The 17,157-nt window shown below is 36.8% G+C and overlaps 1 protein-coding gene across 22 annotated transcripts in view; it reads left to right on the forward strand.

The window, feature by feature from the left end:
- JAKMIP1 (janus kinase and microtubule interacting protein 1) overlaps positions 1 to 17,157 on the forward strand; it is a 170,355-nt gene that overhangs the window by 44,661 nt on the left and 108,537 nt on the right. For 4 of the 22 annotated variants that reach the window (XM_075148711.1, XM_075148732.1, XM_075148715.1 and 1 more), the window contains one exon: positions 12,625 to 12,848. The gene's annotated coding sequence lies outside the window, so the exon portion shown is untranslated. The other 18 variants (XM_075148712.1, XM_075148733.1, XM_075148718.1 and 15 more) reach the window with 13 other exon arrangements.

Raw genomic sequence — 17,157 nt, forward strand, 5'->3', positions numbered from 1 at the left:
GGCTAACTTACACATACTGTATCCTGTAAACCTTAATTAAGTTATTTTTTAAAATTTTAAAAACAATTTCTCCTTTGTGTGTTAAGTGTTCAGTGGTCTGAAATTAATTATCTTTGAACCCATCAAATTTGAAATACAATAACATTTCATATTTAGCAATGTTCCACTATAAAGTTTAATTGAATTTTGTTTGTTTTACAACAGCTGTTGTGCTTTCAGCAAATGAATTGCCATAGTTAAAGAATACTGTGAAGAGTCCTACAAGAATTTTAAAAAGCTTTCAGGTGAACATTGGCTGTATGATGACAGAAGAAATTTAGTGCAGGTTTGCTCAAGGTGATACACGTGGAAATGAGGAATTGTAATGTCTGCTAGCTTTTAAATTGTAATGGATGCATGCAAGGTAGTGAACAGCTTGCTTTAAAAGCCTTTGGGCCGTGCTGAACCAAAAAGAACAAACCCAACACCCTGACCTGGGTGATAGGAACAGAGAGTGGTAATTAGCGCTCTAATGCCCTCACTACCACATAAATGGTAGTGTGGACCGCATTAGTTCTCTATAGGCTTACCATTTAACAAAGGAAATCTGTGCTAGAAATACGAGTTCAAAGTACCCATCTATCCATTTTAACCCCTTTAAGGACCTCTAAATGACATGATATTAAAAATGTTATGTTTTCCTGATTTAGAGAGAAGATGCATAAGAACTGCTATGTTGGTAAAAAAAATTAACTTGTTGCGTATATGTGTATATTTTATATATATTTAAATATATATATAAAAATATACATATATATAAATTATTGCTGTGTAGAAAAGGACTAAGTATAAGCCAGCTGAATTGTATCTAAGGACTGCATCCCTTTTACATGGCTTCTTCAATATATTTTATCCGCAGCACGTGCACTTCTGCTGATGGTTGCACTTTCCTTGACTTTATTGTTCCATTGTCCCTAATAAATATGGATACTTTGATGCAGTAGCATGCATATGTTAGTTCTCTTTTTCTAGTATATCTTTGCTGACTCAAGCAGCAGTCTGTTTCATCTGAAACTTTATTTACTGGCAGGTGTTTATATAAATACACATTAAAAAAAGGGTGGTATAAAGCCAAGTGATTTATCAAATGTGGGAAAACCAAATTAAAAAACCAATAAACAAACCTGAAACAAGACAAAGAATTTCTCAGAACATTTCTTTTCAGCATTCAAGTTATAGATAATAATGCAGTGCAGAATTTTTTTTTAAAAGCTCATTATTGTATGTTTTGTATTAAAGATGGTGTTATAAAGAAAGCGAAAAACAAATCAATACTTTTAACTCTGTCAGGAAAACAGATCAGGTCATAGTTAGTATTGCAGATGATAATTTTATTTGAGATAAACCATCTTAACTGAATTGTGAATAAAAAATATTTGGTACAATGTATTTGGTATTGCAGAGAATTTGACTTGATATTTCCTGACATAATGTTAGAAAAATATTTCAAAATTAACTTGTTATAGAGCAAATAAATGTAAAGCAAGTTTACACTTTTCCTGGAACTGGGTTTACTTTTTTTTTTTTTTTTTTGCAAATTTAGTAGGGCAGCAGGACATTAAAAAAAAAGAAAAAGGGAGAGAGTGGTATGTGAACATCACTGAGCTGCAGTTAGAGATGCTGAGCTTGAACTTTATGATCTGGCAAAGTAAAATAAGCTGAGTTATGTTACTGCTGACAGGCCAGCAAGCATTTTAAGCTCAGCATATGTCACGATGATGAGAGCTGCGAGGAACTGCTTTGTGGAAGTGTTAGAAGCAGGTTTGTCTCTGGTTCCCATACTCATATTCCTGAAACGTGGATATTTTACACATTTGTATGGACACATCTTTGAAATGCCAAAGGGAGTGTAACAAACACGGGAAACCCCACCCTGCTCAGGGTGCGTCCCCCAGGCACTGTGCCCCTCAGGCTGCCTCCTCCCCGTGTCACCACTATGGACTCTGGCTGTTTTACTGGGGTATTGCACGTTCCAGCTAAAGTTCCTCCTGACCTTTGTGAACACCAGTGTGATGCTTTGGTAGGGTCACTGCGTCTGGGCTGAGGGACCAGGACGTTAGGCATCCCAGAAACAGACTTCTGCCAAATCTCTATCCATTTCTGAACAGTGTTTAATGACAGCATCCTGCTTTGGTGTACGTATTACTGTGTGTCTGTAAATTTTTATATACATATCATATGGTATAAAAAGTGTGAGGAGAGGAAGGAAAAAGGATTTCAGACACCAGGCTTTGGGAGGTGTGTTTCTACTTTTAATTTATTTACTTAGTGGAACAAGATTAGTTTCTCTAATGTATCTTGAGAAAGCCATGACAGCCATATTTTTATAACACACTGATTTTCACAGCTGGTAATTCCAGCTCCTGCTAGGGAGGCTAGAGGCTGTACTTCATGATATGAAAGTGAAGGGAAAGCTCTGTTAAAATATAACTCAGTGGATTCCTACCTTTCTGTTCCTTAATGACCAAAATTGCTCCAACATTTTTTCCTCAGTCCCTGTTTGTAGGTGTTTACTCCTCAAGAAAGGACAGTGAATCTCTAAACTGGTGAGGCACTGTTTGCAGATAGGGGCACACCCCTAGCTTTTGTTAAATCGAGCTGATGGCAGTGGAAGAGTTGACAAGGTCTTGGGCATGCAGTCTTTTAATCAGGTCTGAAACACAAGAAGCAATCTTCAAAGGCCAGCTTATGTTGAGCTAAGAAGACTTGTTCTGACTTTAATTAGATATGGATCAGCCAGAACATCTCTAGAGGAAGACGTATTTAGTACTCATGGCATACAAAGGATATTAATGTGATGAGGAGGATGGAAAGACGTGATGAGGTATTTGTCTCCAATGGGAGAGAGAGAACGGGTTCATCCTCTGTAGAACGTGAAGATGGGAGAGGAGATGGGGCAGAGGGAGAATATAATCCAGTATATAAAAAAAAGCCTGTATTGAGGTTGTAGTTTTGGTATCCACTAGTCTTGGACTTTCTTTCGTACATGTGAGGTGTGGCTTTGGTGCAGCTATTGAATAAAGAAGAACCAAAAATGTCAAAGCCTCCCCTCTTTCTGTGCATAGCAGTAACTGAAACAGGGCTTGTAGTGTTCAGTCTTAGGGACTGAAAAATCTATGGTAGATAAGTTGCACTTATCAACATATATTGATTGCCTCTTTTAAGAAATACCACTAGCTCTTTGCGTCTCTGAATACCTAAATACCTTTTGACTTGTAGATGCATTTTCCGTAATAGTTGTAAAATTTTATACGATCTGTTGTGAAGCGTGCCACTGTCAGACATGAAATCTCCATGGTAGGGACATCTGAAGAATTCAGTTTGGTAAATAACTGGACAGGAATTAACAGAGAACTAGAATTGAACAGCCAGCATGCTTCATGTTGCTGCATCTCTACAGCGCTTCCTTTTGGTGCTCTTGGCAAAATGGCTGGAGAGGGGTGTTGCTCCATCGCGGGGTAATTGTTCCATAAAGGCAAGTACCTGAAGAGCGTTTGGATTGATTTTTTTTTTCCTCCCATCCCCTATGACTATGGTTTTAATTGGAAGCAGCTCTTTGTTCGTGTAAAACTAGTGTGAAGCCCTTTACTGAAAGATAGTGATGTCTTTGTATCAAACAGTGCCTGTTTCAAACTGTTACGCTTGTCTTTTTGTTTAATTGGACTTGCCAAGGTTTCTGGGAGAATGAAACTTTTGTCATCTGCTCCTGCGAATCACGTTAACATGCTGTCTCTGAGTACAAAAATCTCCCTTTTATGAGTAGGTGGAATAATATGCTAGCTGGATTCTGATATTTATTAAATTTTAAGTCTTTGTCGAAACCTGGGAGAGAGCACTGAGAAGCACAGGATTTGCAGATGTACATACATGTGTTTTTTTCCCAATCACTATGAAGTCTTTATTGAGCACACAGGATCTGTGCACTCCATAGCTGCTCTGCGTAACTCTGAGAAATGTAGATACTTGTAACTTTGCTGTTAGAATTGAAGCATTTACTAATAATATACTACAAACAACATCAAAGAGGTTGCTCAATTTGTGTCTTAACAGAGCTAATTGATGCTGTTAGGTATACAAAGCGCAGGTTTTCTTCCGAGGCAGGGATAACTGCTGAGCTGCAGCCCAAGCACATACGACTCGGCCGCCCCGAGTTGCTGACTCACGGGGTGACCTTGCGTAAACCTCTTCCCTTGGCATACGCTGCCTGCAAAGAAGTACTAGCAATGGCCTGTGTAGTTATTCTTGGATGATGAGTTCTGTGAAACTGCAGATCTGATGTAAATGATTTGTTTTGTTTCATGTTTTATTAGCCTTACGATAGGCACTGTGTGTCGGTAATAAAAAGGAAGATAGGGGTATATGTGTCGAGGGACAGAAAGGAGAGAACTGGGATGGAGGGTTGATGTGGGGTGTTGAACGACTATCTTTGGCTTCCTTGATTTTAGAGTATATGCTAGGTGATCATGCAACACTGATTCAAAGTTATTAAGAGGGCTGTGTTTTAAAAAGCAAAAATAATAATAAGAAAAGCTAATGCTGAAATTTAAAAATCAAACTTCTCCCAATTTAATGTTACTTCTGATTTGACTGGGTATGGCTTTTTGTATGCATACATGTCTGTGCTTAGGAATATACATCTTACGGAACTAGAAAGAGATAGTAGCATTATGGTGGACTGTCTCTGTAATGGTTCTTTGATATCTTCTCTACCTCCTCTTGACAGATAATTTTATCCTGTTCAGACAGAATATATTCTAGCTTTCCAAATCTTTGACATGTTTCAGATAGCTACTGTTCTTCCTTTTTTTGAACTAACTGTCCAAAAAATTATTGAGTTACAAGGGTTTGTAAAAAAGAGCAGCCCTTAAAGCCAGGAATTTGTCTCAAAGAAGTGGAAAAGTTTAAGGGAAATACTGTGTAATCCTACAAGATCTTTGTAAAATTGTAAACCAGAAGCTTATACTTTTCCAGTTGTTCACACAATACCAGCTTCCAGCTGGCAAAGATCCTTGGCATAGCACTTGGCTCTCATTTTGGTTGCAATTTTAAACGTACTAATTTCAAATTTTCTCTTATTGAACAACATATTTGAAGACTGCTGGTACCTGTAAGGATCTGGCTTTTAAAGGGAAGGACTGCCGTAGAGCTGCAAGAAAAGTTTTTTGAATAGTTTGTCAAAACCGCTGAAAAATAAAACGCATTCCATGAAGTATTGCTGTTGTGACACAGTGCAGATTTCTTATGAGTACGCAAGGCAATCTAAAGCGAATGCTATTATTTGTAGCAATAGTCACATGTGACTGTTTCCAAACTCATGCTAAAGGCTGATGTGAAAATTTCTTACTTTTTAATTAATCATACCAGAGTCAATTAAGCTAAATGAGTAAATTCTAGCCTTTGCATAAGGGGTTTTCAAGATTAAGACATAAGAAACAAACTTAAGGTTGTTCAGGCTTTAGGAATCCAATTGTTTCTGTACAGGGCCATCCATATGTATTTGCTCTTATAAATGCTAAATGAATGTCATACATATTTATACACTGCATGAACTGCTGAGGCAAAATAGCAAATAAACAAGCCATATGTGAGAGAAGCTAAAAGGCCTGAATAGCCTAATAAATCTTGCATTAGACTTAAGTTTAATAAATACTAGGCCCTGAGGAGCACCAGTGGAAAAATAGTAGTTCTTTTTGGGGGCCAAAACCTTTGCTTTTCCATCCTGTGAAGGACTTTGGATATACAAATACATGTAATTGCCTTATCAGTGACAGATGTATGAAGAATCCTTGTTCAGGCTTTAAAACTGCAAAATCTCTAATATCTGAAATAGCGAGGAAGACAGTTAGTCCATAAGTAAGCTTATATTCCCTTTGAGGGCCAGTGATATTACATCAGCAATCTTGGTCACTTTGATAATGCGGTACTAAATGCTGTGTGTGGGACTGGGGAGGAAAAATAGCATTGTAAACCTTCATTGCTCCAGACTATGTCTTTGAGTGAGATGTAAAAGAGCAAGACAAAATAGCTTCAATTGCTGGGTCAGTCCAGGGCCCAAAAAATGATATTCAGCAGCTTGAAACTGATCTGGAAGGAAACTACTGCCAATAGAGAGCAACGGCACAACATCTCCCTTCATGCTTACCCCATTCAAGGGGTGAGCCCATAGAGTCTGTGCAGGCTGAACTCCGACTGCTGCAGCACCAAGCAGACAGAGCAAGAGTCACTAAGCCAAGGAATGAGGGTTGTGCTGAACTGGTTTTGAAGCCTATGCGTGGCTGGAAACTCCCTCTGGATCTCTCTATCAGGCAGAAAAGACTGTATAGCAAGTGTGTCAAAATGCATTCATTTGTTCTTAAAAGTTCTTGAGTAAACTCACTGGTGTTTAAGACAGTATAAGGAAAAGAATATTCCAGCAAGTTTCTTAATGCACTCAACACTGCTCCTACTGAAGTGCTGAACCCCCTGATTTTATCCTTTACTGTAGACTATTAGTATGGATGGTTGTATAATACTTTGACATTCCTGTCTCTCTTGCATTTATATAAGTCCTACGGTAACATAAACATTAATGTTATACACGTAAAAGGATAGTCTATTTTTGTAAGGTCTGAGAAGCCTAAGACCTGTTACCTGTATGGAACCTGTCTAGAAGCTAATTTGGTGAGAAAGGGGTCTCGGAGGGGAAAGCCTCCAGGAAGTAGGTTGGCTCTTTTGGCAGACTTGGGAACAAAAAGAGTCCACAAACTTGTGTAACCAGGGTGAGAGGTGTCACCAGTCACAGCCTCCAGCAAGGAAATCTGAGTCAGGGAAAACATTTTATGTTGAGTGTTTTATTATATATAGATTTTTTTTTTTAATGTATAAAAAGACTGGTTCTTAGTGTGAATGAGGCTGTGTACTCTCTGGCCATGCTCACTGAAAGCTCATTGAATCTGTTTTTAAAAAAAAATACATGGGACATTAATGTGCATCTAATGAATACAGAATGTCATTCATAACTTTGATTATTAGTTAATTGCTGGTAGTCTTTAAGGAGATAATTTCACATGGATAATTTTCCCCCACCCAATTACTACTTCATTCCAGTCATCTTAATTACCAAGAAAGTTTTTATATATCTTTATTACACATAAGCCCTATGTAACATAGAGAATATAGATTTGCCTCCTTTTGCACACAAAAGCAACTGTGTCCTGCAATTTGCACACTATATTTGTCACATAAAATCTAGTAAATACTGTAATTAACTTATTTTCTAAGTGTATTTTATGGTGTTAAGTCGACTGTACAAGCAAGTCACCCTCATTCTTCTGAAACACCTGCTCAAGAATTCCTATTGCTTCCTACTTCAGAAGAAAGAGAAAGAATAGGAAGATTTTTCTTTGCGTTGACAATCCAATTAGAACAACAAGGTGGCAGGAATGATATCAATTCCTATGAAAGCGCTGTTGCATGATGCACTGCCTACCAGCCATTTGTAGGCCCTCCATCTGGGAATTGTGGCATCGTAATCTGCAGTAAGGCAATACAGAACAACACAGAAACAAACTTCAATTGTTGACCTATTTTTGGGAGTCCACCATTGCTGGCAGAAGTTTAAATGAATCCCAAGGAGTGACTTGTTATGGGGATGCCAAAACAGAAAGCTATAATACAGAAGAGGCAGGAAAGAGAATGATTATTTTTATGTCTGTCATTGTTTCTAGTATCCAAATAAAAATTCTGTTTCATCCACCAAAGATGTATTTTGCAATAAAAACTACAGATTAAAACAGATTAGGAAAGTTTCCATCAGTGTTCCTGGTAGTCATCGAAGAAGCATTTGTAGGCAAGAACTTGCTGCTTATCATGTCTTTGATTTCTGCTATATCAACTTCAAAGTCGATATTAGAAATAAGAAGTAGGAAAAAGTTCCCAAAGTCATTCTGTCCTCTTTAAGTTTGTTCACTATATAAAGAATGGAGATGGTGGTTGTGAATTTTGCTGAGTGTATGTTGCTGAGGATATGTGGAGTGGTCTATAAACGTCACGTCGCAGTATTTTCTTGCTGATAAGTCTTTGCGTTGAAAGGCGATGCCTCTGTCCTTTTTCTACCTTAGGCCGTGATGCATTCACAATGCTTTACATTGAAGTTTCTACTTAGATTGTCATTGCTTTCTGGTGATTCTTTTAAATACCATTTTTTCTATCTGCTTTTGGTGCAGCCATAGCAGAAGGCATCACATTTTCTGGTTGTAATATAGTATACTAGGTGGAGAATGAATGGGCAAAGGAGAGAGCAAGTGATATGTATGGGATACAAGTGTTTGTTGCTGACATGTTCTGGCTGTCGACATGTCAAGTCCCATTCATGAAGGGCTGCATCTGTGCTGCTTTTATTTATGTGTAAATAAATTCTTTGCTCTGCTGGAAATCCCAAGGAATCTGGTACCAAAGCAAACATCACATTCTTAGAAATCAAAGACTAGAGGCAAGAATGGGAAGACGCAATCTTCTTGCATGTAATTTGTATGCCTGATAAATATATGTCTTATTGACAAATTATAAATCAAATTAATATTATGGATATAAAGCTTTAGACTGGAAAACAAGGTACTGTAGTAAAATGTCATGGGTTTTTGGAAAGAAGTATGCTTTTTTAATACTTGAACATTTGATGACAAGAAGGAACCCCCTTCCCTCCCTCCTCTGACTGTCGATTAGAGTAACTTCTGACAGAAAGCCAATGGTAATGTACATTCCCGTTACAAAGCATTTGCCAAGCAAAATTTCTAGTAACAACTGCAGAGAACTCACAGATGTGCTCAGCAGTGTATTCCCAAAGGAATTGCCTTTTATTTGGGTCATTCTTGTCACTGTCTACCATGCTTTATGCTTAGTCATTTGAAAACCAAAAAGCCTTGTTTCCAAAAAATCTTCAAAATGTGGATCCGCTGTACAAGGATATAGGGAGATCTTCCAAAATATTTGGAGAAACTACTTTGCTGTTACCACATGCTAAGGACGCGATTGTTGTTTATCTCATTTTTCTGCTCTGAAGATTAGAGTTGGACCCTGCCTGTTGCTGTTTAAGGTGTGTGGAGGACAGGAAGGAGGGTTATTACCTCTCTTGTATTGAAAAAGCAGTTGAGATTATTTTCCACCCCCCCGCTTGTAGTCCACAGACCCTGCATGTATGAACTGTATGCGACATCACCTCAATTGCCAGAGGAACTGTCTCTAAAATAGCCAAAATCTCTAAAATAGCTGTCCATCTTAGTAGTCTCTCTCTCTCTCTCTCTCTTTTTTTAAAACCTTCTGCAAATGGTGCACTCTGTTTAAGAGTTAAAATGGACTCAGATGTCCCATACGAACAGATTTGGCTAAAATCTCTGAGAATCTGTGTGCTTTGCCTATTCTGGGAATCTAAAGGAAAAAATGGAGGTTGGCATCAGTGTTTACTCTCTTACCTTGAAATTTACGTTGCTTTCAAGATATGGTGCTACCTGACATGATGGAATAATGTGTGAGAAACAGAATTTTCACTAAAGATTCTATATATTTCAGTTTGTAATTAAAAAAACCCCAAACAAAAAAACTTGGATACTTTCTGGCTTTTCCTAACTATTTGGGAAGTGTCGACAGATTTGCAAGTCATTGCCATGTAAACAGAAATAAAACCTTTATTTTTGTCACACGGAACTTTTGTCCAGAGAGCCATTATATAATAAAGCACATAACTGAATCAACTTTCTTTATTTAGCATGTACTGCCATAACTACAGGATATGAATATGTTGGTGACTTTATTACATTGAGTGAAATCAGTCATTTATAAAACATTAGCTCATCTGTCCAATTATTTCTATAATAGTTTTGGATCTCTGAGGACTTTTTGGCACACATGGTATATTTTGAGTTCTGAATGAATTTGAACAGTGTGGTCTATGTTCTGGTTTTTGTAGATTAACAGATACATTTCCACAGCAATAGCTTCCCCTCTTTATCCTTCCCCCCCGCCCCCCCCGCCTTAGAAGTAGATTTAGCTTAGCAGTTACTGGAAATGAGAAATTAAGTATCCAATTATTTTAAGTTATTTTTGTATTACTATATCTTTTAAGAAGCTATAGGAAGATTACTGAAGGATTATCGGGTTGTAGTTTTCCAGTGATTGCTGGTAATTTGTTGTGAATAGCACTCTAGCAACTTTGAACGGCTGGCATTATGAAATGTTTCAAGTTTGCCATAGTTTCTGCAAGACTTATTGCCAATTAGTCTTCTTTTTAAATCTCACTGATATGCTATGCCACTGAAACATCCACTTTAAAAAGTATATATTGTTACATTGCTATACTATTTTTATTATATATGCTATTATTGCTGCAGCTTGAAATTGCAGGTTCTAGATCTATGTTCATCCTTCTCTCGAAACTTTTGTAAACACTGTTCTCTTTATACAGGGAGGTCATCTGGCCAATAATATTATTAAGATACTTTTTACTTCCATGTTTACTAGAGAATTTAAATACAACTGTTAATCTTAATGGCAAGTTTTCTAGAATCTAAGACCTTCTCTTTTAAACGAGTTGGTATTGTGGAATGAATAGATCTGCTAAAACTTAAATACATTTTTAAATGTAGAAAACTTACCTGGGTAATTTTTGAATTTGAAGTTGTGTGTGGTTTTTTTTTTTTCTTTTGAGACTTATACTGTGTGTATTTAGCAAGGACTTTGTTCTAACTTTGTTTTGTTGTCCTCTTACTGGCCTGATTGCTGTCTTCACTTTCTTTGACAAGTAAATTCTTGCTTTCTCTTAGATGTTTCTGCATTTAATGTCAACCATGGCAAAACCTTCTCTTTCTCTTTTATTCAAATGTATTCAAATTGCTTCCTGAAGGCCAGATGAAAGCAACAAGATGTTGTTTTATGTGGAATAACGATATTGGAATATTTACGAACAAAGCAATTCAAAAAGGATGAAGATAGGGTAAAGTCAGACGTATCTGACGTCATAAAACATTGAGGTACTTGGCCTCCCTGTCTCCCTATATAAATAAATTGAATTCCTCTTTTTCCAACCTTCTGTGCTACTTAAAGATGCTGACTAAGCTGTTTTCAGCACTTTGATCTCCTGCCATGATCTGGCCCTAGCTGTACTTTCATCCTCTTCAAAAGTATTCTCTCACAGCAGAGAATTTGGCCCTAAGGAAATGAGTATGGAGATTTTTTCCCCATTAAATACTGCCTAGATGGCTGTCTTTATTGAACAAATAAGCTGGTAAATTATTCCCTGAGGATTTAGTTTTTAAGCCACTAACAACAGAATCAACTCTGTAACCTTTAACAAACCACTAGAAATGAGCGCAATACTTCCCAGCAAAGGAAATAATTTAGGAGTTACAGTTTTGGAACTCGTACCATTGGATGCAAGCTTGACATATTTTATGTTATCTGTCATGTTTCAGTGCTGTTCAGACGTGGTATCTTGCCTGGCTTCCAGCTTTCTTGCCCAAAAGGCCAGGGACTTTGATCAGTTCTGTGTCATGCCTGCCAGCCCTCTGCTTTGGAGACCCCGGTATGGCCATGTCTGCACTAGACAATGCTGGAATGTTTGCCTTGTCTGAATCACTTTTACTCAATCACTGACTTAGGCTTTAACACAAAGGGCATACCATGAGAAGATTTGTTATTTAGGAGACTTTATTCTCTTTTCTGTACTGCACAGCATAAATAAAGGTGCTGTCATAGGTGTTTAGAGACTCTAGGAAAACTGGGTTAGATGAGACTCATTAAGGAACTTGACTTTCCTTTAATCATTAAGCTTTTGGAGTGCTATTTTCAATAAAGATATTTCCATAAACATAATTTTATTTCTGTAAATAGATTTTTCTGTGCATGGGAAATATCAATCCACACTAACACGTAGTGCATATCAACAAAAATTTGAATGCTTCTGTTGTTTCCCCTTGTGATCAAAATATGTTGAAATATTATGAAGAAATGTGAAGTGAAACAATATCAAGGCTTTGTGCATCTCTCTTGATTATTTTTTTTTTCCAGAGAGGAAGTTGTCATCATACCTTCACTGTATAGGAGAGTTAGACACAGATAGAAGAATAGGATTCAGGTTTTCTGAAATTCAGTCTTGTCCTCTTTTCAACAGGACACATGATAACTTCCTTATGTTGGTATATTTTTGGTATTTATAAAGATCCATGGCAGTGGTTGGTCTGTATGTGACAATTTATAGGTGGCCACCATGACAGTGTAAGCCTGTAGCCCACAAACAACTGATGTTGAAATGGAATACAAATTTAGTGTTAGCTATGCTGAGTTAACAGTCTGGATTGACCTGGTCTAATTGTTAAGTAGCTTTGCAGCTTTCATCCTGCTTTCATTGAGGACCATCTAGCAAAGACGACCATGAATTAGACTCTGCGTATGTGTTCTTAATAGGAAGAAGATGCCACACTTGTAATTTTGCATGATACCTTATTCTGCTGCATTTTGTTACCCTGCACAAATATTTCTTTCATTGCATTGCTACCATCAAAGTTGTTAATCAAATCTGATTTGGATTAAATCTCTTTTCTTTTTTTTTAACAGATGATGTCACTAATATTGCTCAGAAATCCCTCCTTGCTGATGAAAAAGAGAACGTGCCAACAGGAGTAGGAGTTGTGGTGTGCAAAGTCCCAGTACAAACATACCTAGTGACTTAGCTACTGGTGCTCCTCAGTCTTCACCTCTTTAAGTTAAAATTGAACACAGCTGCCTCAGAAACCAGTGGAAAAGAGAAAGGTACTGCGCATTGCCAGCATGTTGGTTGGGTAAGAAGAGAATAAATCTACAATACAGATATGATGTTATCAATTTATTAGAGACAATATTATTTGAAGCTTCAAGTTTGAAATTTTTTTTGTACTGAGATAGACTTTAAACCTGACCAGATTTTGCAGGCATTAAAATAAACCAAATCTGTACTCACTTTTTGTCTTTGTTTTAATATGGTTCTCTTTACATAGAGACTTTTTCAAGTGAATAAATTTCTTGATGTTATGAACATTTTCTCACTCACGATTTTTCTTCATTAATTTTGTAAGGCATTTCCCCCCTGCCCATAGCATCTAAAATATGCAGTACAGAATGTTGCTCAGTGTCTTATGTTTATCATATGCTTGCTAACTTGACCACTGTCTTACTTCAGCTATACCTGCCACCATTAATAAAGAAGAAGGGCTTTAATTGCTTTGGTCTCAGTTGGATGCTAAGCTGCTTTGACAGACTTTCCCAACCTTCTGCTGACTTTTATGTGTTTATAGTATGCACAAGGCTGGGTATTCAGAAGGCAGCTATATATGCTATGCATAAAAACCCACCACAATATGTTGGTTGCTTCAAGGGACCATCTACTATATGGGGAAAAGTAGCAGTTGCTTCCTATTGGAGAAGTATGGTGAGGATGACAGTTTAACACAATGCCTGATTCCTGGCTTTTTCATCTTGTAGTAGTCCTGCAGTGGAACTGCAGTGATGATGCAGTTACTAGGATTAGAAATATTAGAAGAACTGGGCAACCCCCACTCTGTGTAACTGTCCTTACTGCAGCAAAATGCCATTGGTCCCTAGAAATGATATTTTTATCTAGAAAGAAGTTGCGAATATAATCGAGGTTTGTCAGAAAACTGTAATGCAGAAAGAAAAGGAAAGCAGCAGTAACCCAGGAAATATCCTTTCCTGGTGGATATTTTGCAGTTTACATGCTGAAATTGTTGCCTCTTTGCTGCTCACGAACCTTGCGTTTATATTGGGTATAGTGCATTGTGAACACTTAGTTTTCATTTCTGAATGGAAGGGTAAAATACGACTCTAAGTAAGGCAAGTGCTATGGGAAATGACAGCTGTAGAGTGCATGATCACTACCAAAAAATTCACGAAGAAGGAAAGAGTAAAGTAAAAAAAAGTAGGGTACAGAACATGCCTTAGGGCCCCTCTGGGTAGTATTTGCTTGTCTTCTATGACACTCAAGTACAGCTAATAGTTCATTAGTATCTTAGATTTTAATGCTTCAGAGAATTTGATTGTACTGTAGTCATTATAAGGCAACATATAAAGAGTGAAAAAATATGTCTAAAATAATTTGGTGTTCATTAATGGAATGAACTTTTACTATAGAGAATAATTATGGTGATGAAATTTGTTTTGGGGGCAACAGATGATAAACTAACATGACCCTAAATTCTCTCTTCTGTAATTGGGAGGGCAGCTCAACATTCACTTCTGACTGGGTTTAACTCTTTATGGTACATGCATGAGGAGCTTCAGTCATAAATGTATCTAAAAAAATCACCTTTGTATCTACTTAATAGTAGAAATTAGATGATGCTGATTTTGAAAAGAATTAAAATGCTGAACTCTAAAACCAGCTGTTGAATATTATAACTCAGCTTTTCACTAAGCTGAATGCGTTTTTGATTTTTAAATCTCAAAGGAATGCTATTTAAAGATTCCCCCCCCATATTGTTCTTTAGTCTGTCCTGTTCCTGTACAAACAGTTGAACATAGATTAACAAATTGATTTAGACTTAATATTTTATTTAGCTGACTCTGCGTAATGAAAATGAAACATGACAGAGCCTTCAACAACTAATGTATTTTGGAAAGTGATTTTGCATGTGCAAATTATCTATAAGGGGGCTTCCTATTACTTGGAACTAGCTTATGAAAATCTGAGCAGAGGGATTTCATCTGGATTGCACATTTGCCCAATGCTATAGGAAAAAACCCTCCCTATCTGGTCCCTATTTGTCTTACTTAATTAGTCATGTTTCTTGCATATCAGTGTCTTATTTTTTTGGCTAGGCTGTTTCTTAGATCTCCAAACTATCTCCTCAGAATGGTGGTGTAAACACAAACATTTGTGCAGGAACAGTGCTGTTACATTGCGCAGCTATGTGTGGGCACTTTGCTTTAGAGAAAGACTGGCTGCTTCTGTGAAAAATTAGGATTGCTGCAATGTGTTGGGTATAGGGCCAGGCACATTTTTAAAAACGGCTCTTTCTTTGTTTTGCTGACTGATCGTGAAGTCTGCCAAAACTGATATTTTTCCCCTCTTGTTAAATTGATGGAAATTAAATTTAGGTAAACTTTGGTATTACTCTCATATTTCCATTTTTTTTCTTAACATCCTTTGAACAATCCATCTGTGCTGACTAATCCTCTGCACAAATATTACTTATGTTCCCTGCGATGTGATTACAGATCCATTACTCTTCAAACACAGAAAAGAAGTACTTCAACATGCTTGTGTCTGAGTAGTTTCTTTTACTTGCAAATATAACAAGGTAGTACATTTGGGTAGCTGATAGCTGTACAGCTGCTGGCAGAATTCCCACACACGTTTTACCATTAGATAAGTCTGTGGCTGGTAGTGGTCGTGTTGAGATAAGATAGGTAATGTTTCACTTAGTCATCTAAAAGTACTTGTCTGTGTGTTGAATGTTTGCAAGAGGTGTTAAAAAGAAAACCAAACAAACTTTTCCAACACCTTGGAAAGGTCTTTCATATATTAAGCTGTCTGATATTAAGCACAACAGATCTTCAGCCTATTATGAAGCTCCTTGTCTATTCATAAATGAGTATGAGTGGAAAAAGAAGGTATGAACTATGAGAAACCTGTAGCCTACATGGTATGCATTCAGTAAATAATAGTGAGAGATCATTAAGTTGGTAGGTTTGACAATTCTTTAGGATACTGTCCTTTTAATATCTGGTGCTTTTTTTTTGGTTATAGTTGTCTTTCTAGCTTTTTGTTTGTTTTTTCTCAGCTCTTCCATTCAATTCATTTGTAACTTCAATAGCTCTGAATGATGTGTTATGAATATTAAATAGCTTTGATAATGTTGTTTGATTATGGCAATATATGGCGGGGGGGGGGAAAGCATGTTTTATGTATAAGTGTTGATTTCCAGGAGAATAGTTTTGAAGGACAGTAATTATCTCACCACCTGAAACTTATCCTTTCTGAAGGAAACCCATCCTGTGCACATACACACGTACTATATTTATACATATTTATGTTAAGTATATTATGACGATCTTTGTATTACAAATAGTGTTAAGCAAAAACCCATTTAAAAATGTACCTTTATGTGTTTCCGTATTATAATCAGCTTGGACAATAACAATTGATTCCAGGTTGTTAGTCAGTAGCTCAATACTGCAGTTCTGCAATCAAATACTGTGGAGTGGCATAATATATTATTTTGAGGAAACTGCTTTCTATTAGACTTTTGTTTAATTCATGGAGACCTTTCTGCACCTTTTTTGCCTTGTTGCACATCCTATATCTTACATAAAATTGGGAGTCAGTGTGCCTGAAAAATGTTACATACTGAAACACTCCAATCTCCCAGATGAGTTTGCTTTTTATTTAGTGTGGACTGTCTTCAGCGTCTGTGTCAAAAACTTAACTTCAACACAAACTAGAAAGTTTGAAAAGTGACTTCAGATGTGAACATATTTGGTAGAATCACATTTATTAACATTTCCTATTAAAAAATGTATGAGTAGCTCTTGTGTGTGTTGGTTATAGCAGGAAACAGAAATGAGGAAAGCAAAATATGGAGAAGAATGAATGTCTCATAGGACCATAAGTGTGAGTACGGAAACTGAACTGAATAAAACAGAGCATCAGCCCAGCAATACTAGTTAGCGAATACAACCCACCACAATGACGAAAAAAACCCTTTCCATGAATATACTCTTTTAGGTCTGGATGGAGCTGAGTAGCATAAATATATATCATGACTGCAGAATTGACCAACAGAGTTCTGATTTGTGTTGAAAAATTGCTTGCTCATCAAAAATGTTAATTTGAAGATACAGTATTAGCATAGGGTACTAGATGGTGTCATTTTCAGGTATTCTCCTAAGTTCTGTTTTATTCACTTTCTGTAAGTATTTTGATCTTGAAGAAATACATTTTGTCAGCTATGAAGTCTGAAACTTATTTCACAGATTGAATATCTGTGATTCTCTTTACCTGAATTGTTTTCAAATCTTGAACCACTGTTTAGAGATTGTATCCAAACTAACAAACATATGTATTAAGCATTTATAGTCTGGAAAAGACACCAT

Source organism: Calonectris borealis, chromosome 4, assembly GCF_964195595.1.
Source record: "Calonectris borealis chromosome 4, bCalBor7.hap1.2, whole genome shotgun sequence".
Lineage (NCBI taxonomy): Eukaryota > Metazoa > Chordata > Aves > Procellariiformes > Procellariidae > Calonectris > Calonectris borealis.